This window comes from Neofelis nebulosa, chromosome 4 (genome assembly GCF_028018385.1).
Source record: "Neofelis nebulosa isolate mNeoNeb1 chromosome 4, mNeoNeb1.pri, whole genome shotgun sequence".
NCBI lineage: Eukaryota > Metazoa > Chordata > Mammalia > Carnivora > Felidae > Neofelis > Neofelis nebulosa.
The window spans coordinates 20,109,091-20,130,944 of NC_080785.1; the positions used below are offsets into that span (position 1 = coordinate 20,109,091).

General features: G+C 41.9%; 1 protein-coding gene across 3 annotated transcripts in view; it reads right to left on the reverse strand.

Moving 5' to 3' along the window:
• The window catches only part of EXOC4 (exocyst complex component 4), a 761,449-nt gene that overhangs the window by 370,427 nt on the left and 369,168 nt on the right, over nucleotides 1-21,854 (reverse strand). The gene's annotated exons all lie outside the window — the stretch shown is intronic.

Here is a 21,854-nt window from a genome sequence, read left to right on the forward strand (position 1 = left end):
AAGGCAGGGCCAGGTGCACAGAACAAAGTGAGAAGTCTGGGGGCAAGGGAGAAATTCCAAATCAAGGCCTATGAGGGAACAGCAAGACAAGGCTACAGTGTGTGGTTAGAACGAGTAACAATCTGACTCAGGGCACACATGGGAAAGATGAATGGAACTTTTCAAACCAGAGGAATAAATGGAGAAAAAAATCAGGAAAAAAAACATACAAGAGAAAAGGCAGAACACACGAAGTTGACAGTCAACACTCAGAGTCCGAAGAATTAACAGGGAATCTGGGAAAAGGTGGGGGGGGGGGGGGGAGAGATCTAGGTATCACAATAACCAACTTAATAAGCCACACCGGTGTTTCAGGGATTTGGGGTAAAATTATCTGCTTCTTCCCAGCCATCCCCAGGGACTCCTTTATTTGACCCTGAAGGTTGTGCCGACAGGCCAAGTGTGCATACAGCTTCTAACTTCCCAACCAGGAATCCCCTTTAAAAGGGATTCCTTTAAGGAACCAACATCTGAAGGGCACAGTAAGGAAGAGAGAAGTCAAGGGCTAGGCAGATCATTGGTTCTTTCACTTCCACTGCTGAGATGAGAGGTGCTGATGCTGTCTCCATACCGGCTTCTCCAAAATCATGTTCTATGAGGACTAGTGAGGGGGAGATGGCGGGAGGTTCCGGTGGGTAAGAGGTCATAAGCAGAATTGGGCATTTCTAGAAGGTAGTCCTAAAACTTCGGTGCCCTGACAATTAAATAAGGGAGCATATTTCCTGAAAATGAGTTTGTAAAAGCTGATGGAACTGATCCATTCATTTGTTCAACGCTCTTCATTTTACAAATACTTACAAAGCAACAGCTGCTTGCTAGGCTGGGGGAAGTCCTTACGTGACTCGCTATGTAATGAGGGTGATGGACAGCCTAGCAACATCTGACATAGTTGCTCACTCTCCTTAAGACACTTCCTTCACTTGGTTTCCTAAAAAGCACCTTCTCTTGGTCTTTTGCTTCCTCCCTGTCTGTTCCTTTTTGCATATTCTTTACCAGGAGCTCTGTATCTTCCTAACCTGCACATTGGAGGTCTTTTCTTTACCTGTGGTCCCTCCCAAGCGGATTTCATCTTGTCTCAGGGTCTGAAATAGCAATGGAATGTTGCTGGCTTTCAAATTTGTATCGAAGGTCTTCCATGCTGACCAGTACAGTAGCCCTAATCACACGCAGCCGTCGCCATTTTTAATTTAAATTCATTAAAACTGAGTAAAGTAAGAAATCAGTCCCTCAGTTGCACTGGCCACATCTGAGATGCTTACTAGCTATACATGGCTAGTGGCTACCGTATCGGGCAGTGAAGTTATAAAACATTTCTATCATGGAAAAAGTTCTATTGGACAATGCTGGTCTAGTTCTCACTTCCTAACTGTAGAGCCTTGTGTTCAACTGCCTACTCAACATATAACCCGGGCTAATCTAACAGACATCTCAAATTTCCATCTCCAAAACTCAGTTCAGGATCTTACTCTCCAACTAGCTCTTCCTTCACCCTCTCGAGCAATCCCATCTTCATTCTTCTTGCTGCTTGGCTCAAAAACCTTTGCGATATGCTTGGCTCCTCTTTTTCTCACACTCCTATCCAACCCGTTGGCCGGTCTTAGCAGTACATCCAGAGTGTGACCGCCTCTCTCCTCCGCTGCTAACAACCTAGTTCGGGTCATCATATCTAACCTGAATTATTGCAGTGGCTTTCTACTCTCTGCCACTACTTTTGTCCCCCCCCCCCCCCCCCCGATGGTATATTTTTTACATGGCGGCCAAAGCAATCCTTTAAAAAAAAGTTGACTCAGATTATGACATTCCTCTTTTCAAAACCCTCCAAAAGTTTCCCCCCTCATTCAGGATAAAATCCCAAATGCTTACTGATGGGGTTCTTGAGCAAACGGCTAAGAAAGAATTCTTGAGGTGTCTTTGGTACAGAAAGGTGATTTTATTAAGGCACAGGGACAGGACCCATGGGCAGAAAGAGCTGTGCTGGGTTGTGAGGAGTGACTGATTACGTACTTTTAAGTTAGTAGGGGTAGGGATAGCTTAAGTCTCTAAGGAATTTGGAAGCAAGGCTTTCAGGACCTTGAGGGGCTAGCTGTTGTTAAGATAAGGTTGCTTTTAGTCTCTAATAAAACAAAAACATGGGGGAAGTAAGGCAGCCATGGGTTCCTTGAGCCAGGTCACGCTTTCCATGTTTCAGGCGTCTATCCGTGGGCTGTAAGCTGTAAGGAGATTTAATTTATGCTCCATTTCTCTTGCCTTTGTTTCCCTCAACATTTACCACCATCTAAAAGGCCTTAGGGTGGGGGGTTGGGTGAAATAGGTGATGGGGACAAGGGAACACTTGTGATGAGCACCAGGTGTTGTATGGAAGTGTTGAATCACTATATTGTCCACCTGAAACTAATATTACACTGTATGTTAACTGCAGATTACGTAAATACATTAAAAAGTGAAAAATAAAAATAAATTTAAAAAAGGCCTTATATAATCTTGGCTTTATAATCTCTCTCACCTTACCTTTAACACACTCCCTTCCTTGCTCACCTCACTTTCAGTGATTCTGGTCCCAGAGCTTTGGTGTTTACTCTGTCTCCTACCTGGAATGGTTCCCTCCTAGGTGTTTCATGGTTTGCTCCCTCATTTCATTCGAGTCTTTGCTTGAACAGTTTCTGTGAGCTCCCTATATAAAACAGCATTTTATTCGGCTCCTTCTCACCCTGCCTTATTTTTATTCATATTATTTACCATATTTTGATTTATTGACTGAATCTTCCATTAGAATATAAACTCGACCAGAGTAGGGACTTTTTTTTTTTTTTTTGATTGCTTGGCACATAATAGAAGCTAAATAAATATTTGTTAAATATAAACAAAAAACTGTATCACTGTGGTAAATGCCCTAACAAAGGAATGTATAAGAAGAATGTTCTCCAGATCCATCAACGCACAGCCAACCAGTTGGGATTATCTCCACTGGGCAAATACTAACCACAAATGTAGAGAACTCAGGTACTAACAAACATTCAGGAGAGCTTCCCACGAATAACAAGTTACATTTGGGGAAGAAGAGGCAGCATTAGGGAATCTAGGAAGGAAAGAAGCAAATCCCGAGAGCTCCCACTCCTGACACAGAAGCTAAGTAGTCTTCCAGGCTGCCCCCAGCACTGAGCGGCTCGACAATATCTTCAGCCAGACTGTGCCTCTGCTTCTCTGTCTGCTGGTCAGTAACAGGCCAGAAGCACACAGTCAGAAGTGAAGTCAACTAAAACAAGCCAAGTATTCACTAATAAATTCCAGGAGCCTTCCCCTGTGTCATCTGAGCTGAGACCAAGAACACTGCCAGCTGGTTATTATTTGCCCCATTTTACAGGCGAGGAAACAAGTTCAGATGATTCAAGACCGTGTTCAAAGTCACAAAGATGGCCAGGCTAGAATTTTTTTTTTTTTTAATTTTTTTTTTTTTTAACGTTTATTTATTTTTGAGACAGAGAGAGACAGAGCATGAATGGGGGAGGGTCAGAGAGAGGGACACACAGAATTGAAACAGGCTCCGGGCTCTGAGCTGTCAGCACAGGGGCCCGATGCGGGGCTCGAACTCACAGACCGCGAGATCGTGACCTGAGCCGAAGTCGGCGCTCAACCGACTGAGCCACCCAGGCGCCCCTAGGCTAGAATTTTAACCAACGCATGACTCCAAAGAATTCTGAAGTCTGTGGTAACGTGCTAAGTGACAAAGGTACTGAGGACAGCACCCAGCTCAGCAAAGTAGACCCCAACCTTTGAACCGGACACTGAAATCACAGTGAAACAGCCACTCATAGCGGTTACTTGCAGTGGGAACGGTCATAATACTAAAACCAACTGCGAAATCGTACTACCAAAAGTTGAGATAATGAACCTACCAAAACTTTTACCAGAAACCTCAGTCTTAAAAAATAAAATGACTTTCCAACCGCTCACTCTCCTAAATCTCATAGCTACAAAACCAAACTAGGCAAAGAAAATAACTATATGAAAAGAAAATGTTTTGATATAAAGATATACTCAGAGAAACGACGTCCTTTAGAGTCCTCATAGGCGTTCCTCAGAAATGAGAGTGTTCTCTCTTGATGACCTTTGAGAAGTTTTAAGTGACTCCAAGAGACTCTCAGAATATTCTGAAGGACTCTGTGTCAGCCTATCTATCCTCCTCCCTCTCTTTCCAACCATCCTATCTTACCCCAAACACATACAAACTGCCTTTTACTGCAAATTTCTGTCTTTTAAGAATATAAATATTTAGAAGATTCAGGGTAAAAGCAACATACCTTCTTGTAAGATCAACACAGGCCATTTAACATACATGGTTCTTGGGGCGCCTGGGTGGCGCAGTCGGTTAAGCGTCCGACTTCAGCCAGGTCACGATCTCGCGGTCCGTGAGTTCGAGCCCCGCGTCAGGCTCTGGGCTGATGGCTCGGAGCCTGGAGCCTGTTTCCGATTCTGTGTCTCCCTCTCTCTCTGCCCCTCCCCTGTTCATGCTCTGTCTCTCTCTGTCCCAAAAATAAATAAAAAACGTTGAAAAAAAAATTTAAAAAAAACATACATGGTTCTTCATCACGATGTGTGACTATTTCCTAAAATCCAATTTTCCGTACTCAACTTTCTGGGATTGGTCACTCTACCACAAATTCTGGTTCACCAGACAGCACGAGAGACTCTCTTCAACCCTCCGCCCCCGCATGCATACAGATCCCCCAGCTTAGCCACGAGGTTAGCACCGACTTTCTCTCCCCGCAGCTTTATACCAGCCTCCCCGGTGTGGATGCAGGAATCCATCCCTGGGCTCGGGCAGCCTCATGACCCACACCCCTGCTCTGGGATGCCAGACGACTCCTCGCCCTCACCCACTGCTAGAAACATCTGAGTCCATCTCCTTGCTCCACTGCGGGCTCTGCAGGCACCAAAGACAACTTGTTTTGCTCCTCATCTCTCCCCTCCTGCAGACATGGCCTCCTTGAGTAAGGGAGCATCTGCTTTGACGCACTCATAGCGCCAGAGCAGAAGAGGAAGATGAATGCCGTCTTATCAAAAGAAAGCGGGTCCCGCCAGGGTGCCTCCGTGACTACGAAGGGGAAGAAGACAGAGTAGGGTACAAAGAGAGAGGCAAAAAGTGGAGAACAATTTTGTTGCGCCTACTAAGAAGGATTCCATATACACCCCGCCACGCCCACACCCCCGTCACCACACTTCCCTCTCCCGGAACGGCCATCTCACCCAGGCCACACCTTGCTCTTCATACCAGCGACCCCTGGAGACTCTGCCCCTCACCACCTACCTCTCTCAAGAAGGAAACCTCTGCCCCGAGTCTTTGGTAACCACGAGTAGGGCATGTTGAAGGTAATGTCCTTATTCTTGAAAATCAGAAAGTCAGACCGGATGATCTCTAAAGTCCCTTGTATTTCCCACGTCCCAACACTGCGTATGGGCTTCTGACCCCACTGCTAGGCCTTCAGTAGGAAGAGATGTGCTCCCAGAATCTCAAGCCAATTCTAAATCCATTCCCAGGACACATGCTAATATTTTAGTTAAATTTGAGAGCGCAGTAAGACACTTATGATAAGATATAAGATATATAATGGATAACACTGCTTCACAGAGGTTTGCACCAAATAAGATTATTTCTATGAGAAAATAGAGTTCTACGTTTGTTTTTGTTTTTTTTATTTTTTTTATTTTTTTATTTTTGGGACAGAGAGAGACAGAGCATGAACGGGGGAGGGGCAGAGAGAGAGGGAAACACAGAATCGGAAACAGGCTCCAGGCTCCGAGCTGTCAGCACAGAGCCCGACGCGGGGCTCGAACTCACGGACCGCGAGATCGTGACCTGGCTGAAGTCGGCCGCTTAACCGACTGCGCCACCCAGGCGCCCGAGAAAATAGAGTTCTAAACAACTAACTAATAAATGAAGCAGACATACGAACTATAATCTATTCACAAGCATGAAACTATATTGTTATGATGCCATCGGGTACCCTGTTACAGAAAAGCTTCAGAAAATAGGCAGTTTGGCAAATGACCATGAACATGACCTAAAGAGGCCCACAGACTATTATACAATGTATGCACACACTTTTATTTGACTTGCATGCATTTCTGGAACACATTTATGAGAAAAGCAAGTTTCTTACAACTTCTTTTCCATTCATACATTTAATGGTTTTTATTCCCCTGCCTAGATTTATTGCACTTCCTTTGACATAAAAAATATATATATTCAGAATATAACCTACACAGGGCTTCTGCAGTGCATCAGATTTTAACAGTGAGTCACTATACTCATTTGTGGAGCACAGAGGAGGGAAACCCCCAGTGCCCAAGACACAACATGCTTATTTAGGTAAAACATTAGGTAAACATTATGATGGAATAGATGGCAGGGGAGCAAACCACAAAGTAAAGCAGGAATAGATATTTTGTGGGAACAGGGCAAAAAGCATTTGATTGTAAAGGCTATCTTTAGTTAATCTGATTATATATAAAGACTACTATAGGAGTTTGTACCAAATGTACTGGTTCTTAAAAGTTCCAAGTATTTGAGAGGCGCCTGAGTGGCTCAGTGGGGTAAGCGTTCAACTCTTAATTTCAGCTCAGGTCATGATCTCACGGTTTGGGAGTTCGAGCCCCGCTTCAGGCTATGTGCTGACAGTGCGGAGCTGTTTGGGATTCTTGCTCTCTCCCTCTCTCTCTCTTGCTCTTCGCTTGTGCTCTCTCTCTCTCAAAATAAATAAACTTAAAAAAAAAAAAAAGAAGAAGAAGTCCCAAGTATTTGAAGTAGAAAATTTCTGATCAGGCATCCTCTGAGATGGAGTATGGTATAATGGAAGACTTGGGAGACTTGGATTTTTTTTTTTAGGTTCCGCAGCTACTTCTATTATCGTAGGTAAGTTACAGAGCTTTTGTACACTAACTTTAATTCCTCTCAAGTTGAATATAGAGGCTAGACTAGGTGATCGCTAATCTTTTCAATGAATCTCATGCATAAAAATATATAGATTGAGTATAAGTGTGAGCGGGAGGCAGTCCATTTCTCTTTCACAGGCTGCTACTCAGTTGGGAAAAACCAGCTTCAGAGAATGAGGAGAGATTTAAATCCTAAAGGCTGTTCTGGCAAAGTTGGGTTGTCTGCCCATGATCACCTCTACTGCATCGTGGCAAGTGGATGGAGAGAAATGGCTATGTCATCAGTTCTTTCAAGGGTGTTCTAAAGAATATGAACTCCAAAATCTACTCCTTGAATAACATGTTTATTGTTCATATAACCTTAAAAAATGTAGTGTACGCTATTTGCCTCTGGAAAGTCACAATATATCTTGCGAATTAAAGGCTCTGAAAAGTTCTGCAATAAAGAGTTGCTTATTTTAATATGAAACAAAAAGTATATTACAGTTTTACAGTACTAAAAAGAATTTTCTACAAGAGTTTCTCGGGAACAAGAACTGTGTCTTAATTCACCTTTCTGGCCATGGGCCCTAGCACAGTATCTGATATGTAACAGTGTTCATGTTTTTTGAAAAACTGAGTGACTGAACCTAGAAAAGCCTAGAATCTGGAACTATGGCTGATGTTTCTTTCCTGGGTCTTATATAGCTAAAGTGAACAGTAAAATGTATCGGGAAAATTCAAACATAAAAGTGAAATGTACAACAACAAAACAATAGCTTTCCAAGAGGACAAAAAGGTAAGTTCAAGCCGGTACGTTCCATGGAATACTTTCCTTGGGAAGTAAGGAGGAAAGCTAGCAACAAAATCTACTGCACAGGGCTTATGAAAGTATTATGCACCACATGAGCTCAATCAACATTAGCTGGGGCTTCTCAGCAGTGTCCATAACTTATTTATTTACCTACCCACGCTCATGTTCTCAATGCCTCAATTTCTCTGTCTATAAAATAAACAAATATTTACTGTGAAATAAAACAGCAATCCATACTCTCCGAGGAGCTGGGAGGCTTAATTTATGTTACAGGAGCATTTGGGGAAAGGCGGATGATGGATGGGATGCCAATCATCATCATCATCACAACTGCTGTTGTGATGAACAGGTTAGAAAGGCAGCATGCCAACTCTCCCGGCTCCTATGTTTCCCGTCATGGGAGATGTGTCCTTTTTATATAGCCACACACTGCCCAGTTTCTCAAGGTTGGGCAGAAAAGATGAGAACTGATTGCTAAGGCAATAAAACTGAATACAGCCAAGTTCCAGTGATTTGCATTAATAAAGATTCCCTTTATTAATCTTTGGCAAATACTTCTGCCCACAAAGCATTTATAAATTAAATTATTTTCTAGGAAAAGCCAAAACAGAATAGAACAGGTGAAAAACAAACAAGGTACAGATCAGGGCTTCTGAATACAGAGTTGAGAGAGAGAGAAAAAATCTTTGATTAAAATCTTGACTGTATACCACAGGTTCCTAATCCATCAGTTTGTAAATTGCTTGAGAACAGGGACTGTGGCAATCGCTCACACATCCCTAGTGACTGGCATAGTGAAATACATTAGGCACTAAGGAGATGCTGAAGGAACGAAAGGAAGGATGCCCATGCCTCAAAGTTTCATCAAGCAATAATGACAACATAACTGGCTACGTAAAGGCTGACGCTAATGATTCAGTTTGTTGTAAAATGCTTAAAAAAAAAAAAATTAAAATGTATCCACCCTCATTAGCATAAGCTTTAAATGTAGGAGAAGAGGAGGGGAAAAAAAAACACCCAGCACCTGTATACTCTACATAATGTCCACCAGCTTAATGTACGACATGGCTATCAGTCTGTACACCAGTCACCTCAATCCATTTTGCAGAAAAATCACTGCTTCCAACGTAATACACTAAAACAAATTTATAAATGTTAATAAAATTTTTAAAAGGTCAGGTCACTACTTCCTGTAACATATGTCAGGGGGAGCCTAAAACATCTCAGTATCAGGTCATTGGCAGGACAGCTATGACATTAAAGAATGGAGAAAATGGAATTTTTTCCTCTTTTAAAATTAGTTAACCAGCACATCCGTCTGTTTCCCCCTTGGCTGCCTGCTATGCAGCAAGCACTGTAAGAGGGGAAATTTACTGAAACATACCATTAAATCAATATGGCAGAGGACTCTACTTTATAAGGGGCTATAAAAGTCATGCATGTGGGAAAGCTGACGGAAACAAACTGACACTGAAAATAAGAACAAAACTGTTTTTAAAAAGTACATGGACTCTTAGAATTTACAAATTTAATAGATCAGGCAGCAAAACCAGGGTCTTGAAAGTTGCCTTATAATCCTTTCTTCTTAGGCTAAAATTAGAAATACCTCTCTTATTCAAGAATCTAGCATGAAAATGACAAACAAAAGTGAAGGTTCTGGCTGAATTACCAGAAATTACTTTGGAAGAAGGTAATAAAACTGGATTTATAGAAAAGAGTCATACCAGGGTTTTATTTAGTAACAAATGGAGATGCTATTTTTTTGTAGATCATCCATGGAGATTCAGAGGGCAGGGAAAAATGTTGTCAAATAATTCTGCTGTAGAGTAAAATGTGTTCTGAATATCTGAGAAGCAAACAGTGGAAATACAGTATGTGTAGGTCATACTGACATTCTGAATAGATTAAAAATAAAGTCCTGGGCCAGGTTATTCAGTATTTCATGGATGGAGGTATAGATTTATATTTCATATATAGAAAAGACACACATAATGTAAAGCCAGGGGTTTCTCAGAGTTGGCCATAAAATATACATACATAAATACCATAAAATATAAATATGTACAATAAAATATATACATATCCCAATTATCTAGATTGATAGAGTATACTAGAAAGATTGCTTTGGAAAGTCTTAGAACACTTTAGTTCTACAATTGAAAGGAATTTTAGAGATCAACTGGTCTAATATCTACAATGGCATCATTAACTTAAATGTTTATAAAATATTTATAAGGCATATTTACACATATGTATTTGATCCTCGTAACAATCACATGCAACAGAAGAAATTAACAAGTTTACCCAAGACTACTCAGCTGACCATGTGAAAGTCAAAAGGGGAGAAGGACGTCTAAGTAAAGAAGCTTCTCACTTAAATGAAGAATGGGAAAGAAATCTACGGACAATAAAATCAATCACCGTAATAAAGGTACAAGTGCCTATAAGTAAAAATAACAAGCAACTAAAAAAATTTGCTGTTACCACTTGCATGACGATGCATATGCCACAGAAAAGGAAACAAATGAACTACACCGAGTTGCTACTGAAGATAAAGAACACTGAATTCCTGTTTAATACGCCAGTGTGTCCCGTATCACCGTATGATGACAACGGCATAGGTATCTTTTACAGTCAAAATGCGTGTGCTTACCAAAAGGAAAAAGGAAAAACAGAGATACCATGAAAATCACCTTGAACTTGGCCTGTAAGCTGTTTCTTTGCATCTCTGTACGTGATTTTGTTTTGTTTTTTCCATTACCATTATCAAAAAGAAGGAAAAATCCCCACCTCGCATGGCAGCTGAGCCGACAAGAGACCCATTTTGTCACAGGCCATTAGTGTTCATCATTACACAGCTTAATGCAGTTGTCTGTTCCCTTTAGTGAACTCTGCATAGATTTATCTTCAGCTAATGCAGCAGAGGCTAAGGGAAACTACAAAGGTCTCTGGGTATGTTTGCCTTTATGGGACAGCATTTTGAAATCACTCTGGGCTAAAGGACTCTCCAGAGTTGGGAGAAAGTAATATGTGCCTCTCCTGTCACACCGGCTTTAACAGGCAATGCTTGCTCAAGGGGAAAAGGATCTGGGCACTCAGAGGCACCTTTGTTTAGACGTGGAAAACTCTTATCTCGGCACTGTAGGTCAGAAATCAAGAGAAAAATTTTATTCACAGACACACATATATGTGCATACCCTGAGCTCCAGAGCCCTATTTGAGGCTCAGAAACGTCATTATTCATTCATTCAACAAACGTAAATTGAGGGCCTACTCTATGTCAGGCACCATTCTAAGTAATAGGAAAACAACAGTAAACTAAGTAAACAAAAATCTGTACCCTTATGCAACTTACACTCCTAACAGGGATCGGGGTTGGGGGATTCAGTAAGAGAGATACGAGATAAAGTATGCAGACAGTGACAAGGGAAATGGGGCAGGGGGAACAGGCATACTATAATTTTCAATAGGACAGTCAAGGGAAAGGTTCTGTAGGACAGTAACATTTGAGAAGAGCCTTAAAGGCGTTAAGGTAGTGACTCACAGGGGTATCTGGCAGAGGAACAACAGTGCTGTGCAAAAGGTTCAGGGAAAAGTTCAAGGAGACCAGTGTGGTTGGAGCAAAGTGATCTACAGAGAAGGCAGTAGAAAATGCACTTAGCAACAATGGTAGGGGCAGATCACGCAGGGCCTTCTAAACCACTGGAAAGAATTCTGTTTTTCCCTCTGCATGAATTGCTACGGGAGAATCCTGAGCCCAAAAGTTTGCATGACATAACTTACATTTAAACAGGTCACTACGGCTAAAAGGGAGGGGAGCAATGGGTTGCGCACGAGACTAGTTGGGAGCGTAATTCAATTGCCCAGGCAAGAAATGAAGGTGGCACACACAGATCAGGATAGTGATTATGAAGGTGGTGAGCAATGGTCAGTTTCTGGGTTTTTTGTTTTGTTTTTGGAAAAGCCAAAAGGATGTGCTGATTAGAGTGTGAGAAGGGCACACTCCCAGATTTTTAGCAATTGTCTGAGCAATTGGAACAATGGTGCTACTACCTACTGAAATGGGGAACTCTAAAGGGCAGCAGTTGGTGAACAGAGAGCGTAGAATACTGGGATGTCAGTTTTGGACATTTTATTTTTTATTTTTTTACTTTTTTTTTTTTTTTTAATTTTTTTAACGTTTATTTATTTTTGAGACAGAGAGAGACAGAGCATGAACAGGGGAGGGGCAGAGAGAGAGGGAGACACAGAATCTGAAACAGGCTCCGGGCTCTGAGCTGTCAGCACAGAGCCCGACGCGGGGCTCGAACTCACGGACCGCGAGATCGTGACCTGAGCCGAAGTCGGCCGCTTTACCGACTGAGCCACCCAGGCGCCCCTATTTTTTATTTTTTTAAATGTTTATTCTTGAGAGAGAGAGAGAGCGAGAGCGCGAGAGCGCGCGAGAGCATGCTTGAGTGGGGGAGGGGCAGAGAGACAGGGAGACACAGAATCTGAAGCAGCTCCAGGCTCTGAGCTGTCAGAGCAGAGCCCGATGCGGGGCTCAAACTCACAAATCGTGAGATCATGACCTGAGCCGAAGTTGGACGCTTCATCGACTGAGCCACCTAGGCACCCACGTTTTGGATATTTTAAATTTGGGATTCTCATGTGACAAAGAAGCAGAAGTGTCAAGAAAGCCCAAGACATAGGCTTTCAGGCTGTGGTTCACTGGCGCAGTCCAGGCTGGAGATAGGAATTTGGGAGCCATCAGCTTGAGATGGTTTTTAAAGTCCTGAGATGGGCTCAGACCGCCAGGAAAGCGAGGGTAGACTGAAAAAGAGAAGGCAGTCGAGAACTAAACCCTGGGCGCTCCAGGCTAAGAGGTCAGGTAGGAGAGGGGGACATTCATGAGGATGGAAGGGGAACGGGCAGAGTGTGATATCCTGGGGGCCAAGTGGGGAAAACCCCCGAGGAAGAGGCAGATATAAGCTGCATCTCGCACCGCAGTTGTGGAGACCTGTCTGGGTAGCCGGTCACGGTCACAAGAAAGGGGACACTGTGCTGACTAGCAGGAAAAGTGCAGACTGGAGAGAATGCACAACAAAAGGAAACTGGGGGTTATACTGGTCTATGCCATCCCTTTCTCTGTTTCAATGTCTCCAGTGAGGGAAAAACTAGAGGAAATTAGCCTTGTCCCCTTCTCCATGTTATATTTATGGAAACGGACCAAACCTGTAACCTGTTTTGAGGTCTTTGTAAAAAGCTCAGGAAAACTCCCTCTCGGGAGAGTCCACTAACACATTTATCACATCACCTGTTGCCACGTTCTATCTACTACTTTACGTAAACCTTTTCAGGCAGACAAAGCCATTCGGGCATTCGTCTGCTGTTCTCAGTACGGCAGACACTCTTTTACGTTTCCCCCTGTGTTCTATACCTGGGCTTGTTGACACATCTTGAAGGAAAGAAGGAAGGGGACAAAAGAAAGGGAGTGTCATACGTGCCCTCATTTGCTAAAAAACGTGCAGCACTTTTATCCTCAACTAAGTAATGCCCTTGAACCAGCCTCAGATGACATCCAAGGAGAACGACTGAGTCAATAAGTCCAAAGCGGCAAAAACAAACCACATACTGAGGTGTGATTAAATGCCACACTCAAAATTGCTCTGCTCAAAGTTCCCAGAGACACATCTTCGCTCTACCTAATGATTTCTCTTCTTCCTGATTTCTCTGCAGCTTTTAATAACTCTCTCCTCCTTTAAACCCTCTTGCATGGTTTCCATAACTGGCTTTACTTCTCTGTCCTTTGCTGCCTCATCATTTCTCTCGTCCTCTTAATATGGAGTGTTCCAAGATTAAACTGACCTCAGTTTTCAACTCTATTCAAAGGCTTAAAAATCCCCTCTATGCAGAAACCATTGGGATTAAGAGCCTGGACTTAAAATCATCAAGATTTCTGCTGAAATCTCACTGTAACAATTACTAGTGGTGTGACCTATGGCAAATTATGATAATCTTTTCTGCACCAGTTTCCTCATCTGTAAAACGTGAGTATCATTATTACTTGCTTCATGGAGTTCTGTGAAGGCTTAATGGGCTAATCCATGTAAGGCTCAACAGGAAGACTGGCACGTATCAAGCATGCAAAAAATGCTGACTGCTATTGTACCTCCCAGATGTAAAGTCCTAGCTCCAGCCTCTCTTTATTTCAAGTGCGCTTCTATCGCCTACTGGAATTAGTCATTTGACTTCCTCAAACTCTCTGTGAACCAAAGACAAAATAATTTAGGACATGCAGAATAAAGAAAATCTATTGTTGAATCATTAGTGAGTCAATTACAGCAAATCATTCAATGAATGTTAGCCTAAGAATATGATGAATGAAATGGCATTTCAGTATTTGAAACAACCTAACTTGAAATAAAGAGAGTGTCTACAGGCACCCGGGTGGCTCAGTCAGTTCAGTGTCTGACACGGACTCAGGTTGTGATCTCACAGTTTGAGTATGAGCCTCACACTGGGCTCTCGGTTGTCAGTGCAGAGCCTGCTTCGGATCTTCTGTTCCCCTCTCTCTCTGTCCAATCCCTGCTCCCGCTCACACCCTCTCTCTCAAAAATAAGTAAGACATTAAAAGAAAAACAAAAAAGAGAGAGTGTCTACAAAGCATTTAGCATATGCCTCCTGCAATGCTGTCCGGCTCCTTCTTCTTTACTTCACCAGCCTCCATCCAGTCAAATTTCATTCTTACAGTTTTTACTAATAAAACAGTATGTTTATTCAATCAATCATCCTTTCTCATCCCCAATGAAAATTGCTAGTTTAGAAAATGTCACAGGGAACTTTACGATTCTAAAGCATTTTCCTCTTAAAAAAAACAAAAACAAAAACAAAAAACCTTTTATTATTAATGTATTTTAAATACTAAGGATTCTAAGGCATTTTCCTCTTAAAAACAAAACAAAAACAAAAAACCTTTTATTATTAATGTATTTTAAATAACAAATCATTCCATTTCAAATATTTTATCCTATTATCCCAAAAGTTGTTTGGGAGGGAGTACTAACAGAGAACACTGAGCACGCACCCAGAGCTGTCCTATTCTCGCCTATAAAAGCACTCCGAAGTGTGTTATCACACGCAATTCTACGGGACACCTAGCTCGTTGCTTATTTTTCTTTTTTTATTTTTTGAAGCTATTATTTATTTTCGAGCAGGGGAGGGGCGGAGAGAGAATCTGAAGCAGGCTCGCACATCAGTGCAGAGACTGACACTGGGCTTGAAACCATAAACCGCGAGATCATGACCTGAGCTGAAATCAAGAGTCGGACATTGAACGACTGAGTCACCCAGGCTTATTGCTTATTTTTAATGGGATACTCTATTAGTTGTCAAAACCTAAATTGGCCAGTGATCTTTTCTGAAATAGAGATTCTCACTGAAATCAAAATTCTTCTTTTTCACAAATAGATAGCCCCTCATCAGAAACACTTGATAAAACATAACCACGGGGCCAGTAAAATGTGTATTTTACCATTTCTGTGTGAGCTTTCTGTATCCTTTGTAGCTATAAACTTTTTGCCCAGAAGAAGGAGGTCTTGGAGGTAGTTACTAAAATGCACAGGATTCCTCCTGTATCGCTCCATGACCACACACAGCAAAACATGTACACGGTTCATGGTGATTTTGTGTTTCTTTCCCTCCAACGGCAGTTTGGTTTTTCACTTGAGTACGGCCGACATACAGTATTATATCAGTTTCAGGAGTACAACGTAGCGATTTGACAATTACGTACGTGACGCGGTGCTCCCACGATAAGTATAGTTACCATCTGTCACCACACAGTTAGTGTTATTGACCATGTTCTCCCTGCTATACTTTTCAGCCCCATGACTTATTTGATGACCAGAAGCTTGCCCCTCTTGAAGTGGGACTTCCCAGCGCCTTACTCTTTGACTACGCGGGGGCTCCGCTAGCATGAAGTGACAGAGGCCCTGGAGGTAGGCTGAGCTCACACCCCTTGTCCCTCTCTGGGATGACACGGAACCCCTCTGCGACTTCAGCCATCTCACCTGCCCCTCGAATCCTGAAAATGCCCTAGCTGGCAAGCAAACTTAAAGCCAGATGAACAGGAGTTCAAACTTCAAATTCACCGCAAGGTACTGTGTTCAGTGACCTTGAGCAAATCACTTTATCTAGTTCTCAGAGAGATGCCTGCTTTTTAAATTAAATGTTCTGAAAATGAAGAAAAGTCAAGACACGGAAAGTCGGTGGTATACAACAAACACTTAATAAAGAGCGGTTCCCAAGTCCAGCCTGACACAACCACCCTTTTCATCAAACCCTGCACTCCACTTTAATGAGGTGTTTGTTGTGTATCCACACAGAATCCAAGTGGCATTGGGTCTCCCCAAGAAGTAATCAGAAAGGAAAAAGAGAAGAATGCGCAGCGGTGGGGGGAGCCCTAAATTGCACTCAAAGGTTTAATATTCTTCATACTGGATGCTTTTAAAATTTGCAGAGTTCCACTAGGCCCATTCAGTAGGGAATATATGCTTTTCCATGGCTTACAGAGATCAACATAAAACAAAAACAACAGGCATTTAAGTGCTGCCTGCCTGCTATCAAGAGGCCTTTCACATAATGTGGCAGAAATGCTATCTCAGAGGGCCAGGCATCTTAACCAGCAATTTTTCTTCCCTTCCATTTATTCTTTTTAAAAACTATTGCAGTCAACACAGGCAGGCAGCTGTCCTTCTATGCCTCAACACTTCCCTGCACCCTAGCTCACAGACAGTAGTTTCCCCATACTCACCTTTGCTTGGAAAATACTCAATAAAGAAATGAGTGGAAACAAATTAGTCATTCTGCAGTCTATTGATTAAGCCACATTAAATCAGGGTCACATGGGGTATGCTTTGGGGGAAGGGAAGCAATCAATTCAAGGCTGCAAAAAAATTAATGAAAACACACTCAGAAGTTTTAGTCCTTTTTTACCTTGTCATTAACATTCAGGCTGTGAGTCCTGAACATACTGCCCAAGGGCCATAAAAAAACCCTATAACCGGGAAAGGGAAAGTGCATTATTAACTATATTACGCTGCAGGTTGGTGGCAGACGGGTGTACACTTCTTCTTCTGGAGTTTTAGACAGATGGATGCTGAGATGACATCCAGAGACAGAGACGGTTCAGACATATCTTACTCATCACTGGAAAAATCCATGGAATTGAAGGCTGCTAAAAAAGTTAACTGCTGTTTCCCCATCTAAAGTACAACAAGGAGGGGTTTTCAGGATCCCAAGTCATAGAACGCTCGTATCATAGCAAGAACAGAGGAGTGACCGCTTGCCTTTCCAAAGTGTAGCACCAAATGAGAGGTCAGTGAGACCACACGATCCTAACAGACTGCCAACTTCAGTGTGTTTAGAAACCACCTGGAGAACCCGTTTAAAATGCTGATCCCGTCTGCTGTGTCCAGAATTCTGAACCAGCAGGTCCAAAGCAAGGACCAGGAAACCACATTTTTAACAAGTTCCTCCCCTGATTTTGATACATACAGGTGGTTCTCGGAACATACTTTCACAAACACTGAAAAGGTGTAAGATAGAACCAAAATAAGCAATAATTTTGATCTGGGGGGAAAAAAGGAGAAAGAAATCTAAGTAACAAGACCATCTCCTCCCTCTGGAACGAGGCTAGATGACAAGACCTTTTGAGCCTCCTTAGTATATATTCACTTTGTGACTAAATGAGCAAATGAGTGAATGAATGTTCTTATAGTGGGGTAATAGTTACCATTTACTGAGTACCTATGTAATCCTCAACAACTCTATGAAATGTGTACCACTACTATATCCTCATGAAAAAGAGAAACCAAAATTACGCAACTTGCCCAAGGTACATAATCAAAACACAGTGGAGCTAGGTTTGACTTACACAAACCGTCTACTTGTTCCTGTCCGCTATGGATAGTCAATGCCCAATGATTTGAAGGCATTTTTCCTCAGAGGGGACACAAGAGCTGCTCCTATCCTGGGAAAACTAGCCCAAATAAAGGCATTTTCTCGTATTTATCTTAACCACAAAAACAGCTTTCCTGAATTCTGAAACTCCTTACCAGGACACAGGGCAGATTAAAGAGTTTAAATATTTATTTATTTTTGAGAGAAAGACATAGAGAGAGAGACACACAGAGCGTGAGCAGGGGAGGGACAGAGAGAGGGAGACACAGGATCCGAAGTTGGCTCCAGGCTCTGAGCTGTCAGCACACAGCCCGACGCGGGGCTCCAATTCACAGACTGCGAGACCATGACCTGAGCCGAAGTCAGATGCTCAACCAACTGAGCCACCCAGGCGTCCCTAAAGTAATTTTTAACCTGCTAGAATTCTGTTAAGGCCAAAAATACACTGGGAGGGGAGTGGCCCATAAACACGTGGTTGCACTTTCAAGCCATAGTCAAGGAAGAGCAAGGGCTTAATGACCAAACAAGTTCATACCAGCACATTCTGGCGCTGGTAATATGGAATCACTGAACTTGACAGTCAAGGTCTTAGACTCCTCTAAGTACCCCTAGATGTATATAGATCTCTCTCTCTCTTCCTCCCTCCTCTATCCCTTACTACCTCTGCATATGACATATTCTCTGCTAGGAAAGTCCCCTCCCCCCCCCCCAACTCCTTGGTACACCTCGTGTAGACAATTTATTACATTATGAGGAATTCTCTTGCCTTAAGGCTGTCTCTACTGTATTCTCCCATTCTTTGTGGCACTTAACTGCCTTCTTCGGGAATTCTTAGCCTTCCCACTAGCCTGTAAAACACGAGGGTTGGGAGTGTCATTCATGTCTGTTTTACTCCTTTTGGTTTGCACAGGACCCAACACATATATTGGTCTCCCTGTAGCAATACGAAGTGGCTAAATGCAAAGACCACGACTGATTTCTTCTGAAAGCACAGACCAATGCAGACCATTAAAAGATGAATAAAGAAAACCCACATCTCTTGGTTCCAAGTTTTTCCACGTAGCCTCAGTACCAATTCAATTATCTTCCAACACTGATTCCGCACTCAACCCGGGCAGGATCCACACTGACTTGTAAAATAGGATTGCAACTCTGGTTAGATGAGAAACTCAAAAGACACACTTTTCCAAAAGAATATGCTCAGGAAATTGAAGATCATTTCTACTTAAAACCACAGTTTATCCTAAAAGTACAATGATCCTCTTGAGTGAAAGGGTATTTTCAAATTTGGAACATCACGGAAATTCAGTTGGGATAGATTAACAGAACTTTCGATGAGGTTTAAGATCCATGCTAAAAAACATGCTCTTACTTAACAAAACTCTATGCTCAGTAACAAAATCCTAAGAACTTAATAGCTATAAATGGCAGTCTTTTTGGTGGTGAATGTTAATTACAAGCAAAAAAACTGATGTAACTGATTCTCTTTTGCTAGACTTCACTACCATTAAGTTAAAAAGAAGTCAGAAGTGATCAGCGACTATCATCATGCAGGTGGATGACTTCTTTTTGTTTCTACATTTTTAAAATCATGCCTCAGTGACCATAAGAAATACTATTGTATCTTACCATGCTGAGAACAACAACAACAACAACAACAACAACAACAAAAAACACACACACACTAAGAATATCTGCCACTTCCGATGATTTCTTTCTGGCTGTCTTCCTCTATTCACAGGACGTGCTAGATGAGATGAATGAGTTGTTCCCTAAGTATCATTTGCTCTTTGAAATGCTCTTCTGAAATCTCATTTAAAGTCCCCAGATCAGATATTCTTTCCTGCCTCCCACCCCAGGAATTAATTCCTACACCTGAACATCAAAAATAAAATACAGGCAAATATCACACAAAATGTTAAAAGAATCACTACAAACCTGGATTACATCACTTCACAGTATTGTAGTTGGTGTGGATTTACCGGGTCACGTCAGAGAGAGAGAGTCAGGCCTGACTCAACTTGTTCAAATAACTGCAATGCTTATGATTTGGGGGATTCTTTCTGGAAAGATGGGAATGTTTTTATACAAGCAGCTGCCTGTCTTTTCATTCTGTGATGGTTCACCACAGTCCTCCCTCAGACTTAACTTGTTTAATGTAAATGTGTTTGTAATGGGCAATTTTATCTGTATTCTGCCGCCATTTCATTTGCAACATTATTCTAATTAATGGGTCATTCATCATTTTACTAGAGCTGTTTTGTGCTTGAGGAGGCTACTGTTACCTTCGGAGCAGTTTTAGAATTTGAAAATAATTCTCACTACTCCAGTCACATACTTCAGATGTGTTATAAGACACCATTCATTTTCCATTTCTCCCCACCTCCATTTCTGCCAATGTCTTTGCCCAGGCAGAAAAGAACACAGCCTACTCTAATATATTAATATGAAAGCCTCCCAAATGATATCTTTGGCACTAAAGCTTAAAATTCAGCCCTTAATAATGTATTAAGTGTAAGCGATCTTTCCCTAAGTCATTCTATACTAACACTATGGTGGCGCATATATCCCGTTACTTAACGGAGCTCTGAGCAATGGGAAAGGAAAAAAAAGACAAGTACTGGGCCCAGGACTGTAGTCAGAGGACAGATATTCAACACACAGACCCCGCTTCAGTTTGCCCCACCCACAATCAACAGCCACCAAGTGCGAAGGCCACACGGATCTTCTAAAAATGGTGATCCATTTAGCCATCCATTTTCAGTTTCTATTACAGCAACATCTACAAACATCATTCATTTATCAAGACCTTACTGTTTCAAGTACACGTTTAAGTAATCTATGTAGATTGGCTCATCTTCTAACAATCCCACAGAGTCAGTGGCATTACTCCCATCTTACTGATGAAGAAACAGACTTTTGGAAGTTGGATGACTAGAATGGGAATGGACTAGACTGGTTTGACTTCAACACCTGAATATCGATAGCATTTCTTCAGGGCTAAACAACCTCCTTCATAGCTCTCAGCAACCTAATAATGAGTTGAAGGCACTCCTTCAAATTCCTACTGAGGCATATTCTTTCATGCAGAATTGATTTTTATAAGCCCTTCTTCACGCATGCACAGAACCAGTCCTGGAAAGACAGGGATGGCCCAGTGCACTAGCCTATTTCTTATTATCTAGGAGGAAACTCATTTCTTCTCACGACTGCCTGTATCTTTCCTGATGAGGTCTCTTTATTATAATTAGATTTCCTCAACTCCTGTTCCTCCAGCCCTGAGTTCTCTGCTGTCTCATACCACGGAAGTATAAAGACAAAGGGCTATGAACAGAAAGCCCACCATTCTCATATACTTCTATTGTTTTCACTTCAATTTCTGCTGTGCAGTTCAGAAACACAAGGTATTTGGAAAGTGACAAAGAAAAGGTTCATCAAGTCAGGCTTCCTCTTTCTTATCTTCCAAAGAGAGGAAAATAGAGCTATATAGAGAAGAGAGTGTCGGGTATACAGGGAAAAGTATTTGCTAAGCTTTGGAAACTTTACAGGGAATATAAGGATGTTTGCAGAGTTAAAGACTCAGAGGTAAAAAAAAAAAAAAAAAAAAAGATTAGAGAAGGTATTTACCCTGTTAACCTGCCAGAAAGAAAGGAATGTTCTAAAAGGTAAATGAATTGCTACAGAAGGGGTTCGTAACAAGTCTCCCCAAAACGTGCCACTTTGGCATGTGGACTATTTTGAGCTGAAGGCAATCAAGAACTGTCAGATTCAAGAAAAACTTTCATCCCTCCCTTAAACTATCTAAAATAATTTAGATAGGGGGTCTTGACCAGAAACGGAGCCATTACCAAGAGATAACTTTCTACCTGACCTGTCTGTAAAGCGAGACAAACATCAAATTACCAAACATCACTCTTCTTATCATCCTGTGAACATCCTCTGACGGCCCTAACCTTGACTTCCTTAGTCCAAGATTGCCAGGCTTCTCCTTGGGTCTCATATGCATGTAGGGTTTCCCTATGTATGGAAGTAAATTTTTCTTCAGTTATCTGCCTTATGTTAATTTATGAGACCAGTTAAATAATCTGGAAGGGCAAAAGGAATTTTTTTTCCTCCTCAATTCAGTGTTTGTGTGCAAATGCAAAGTGGT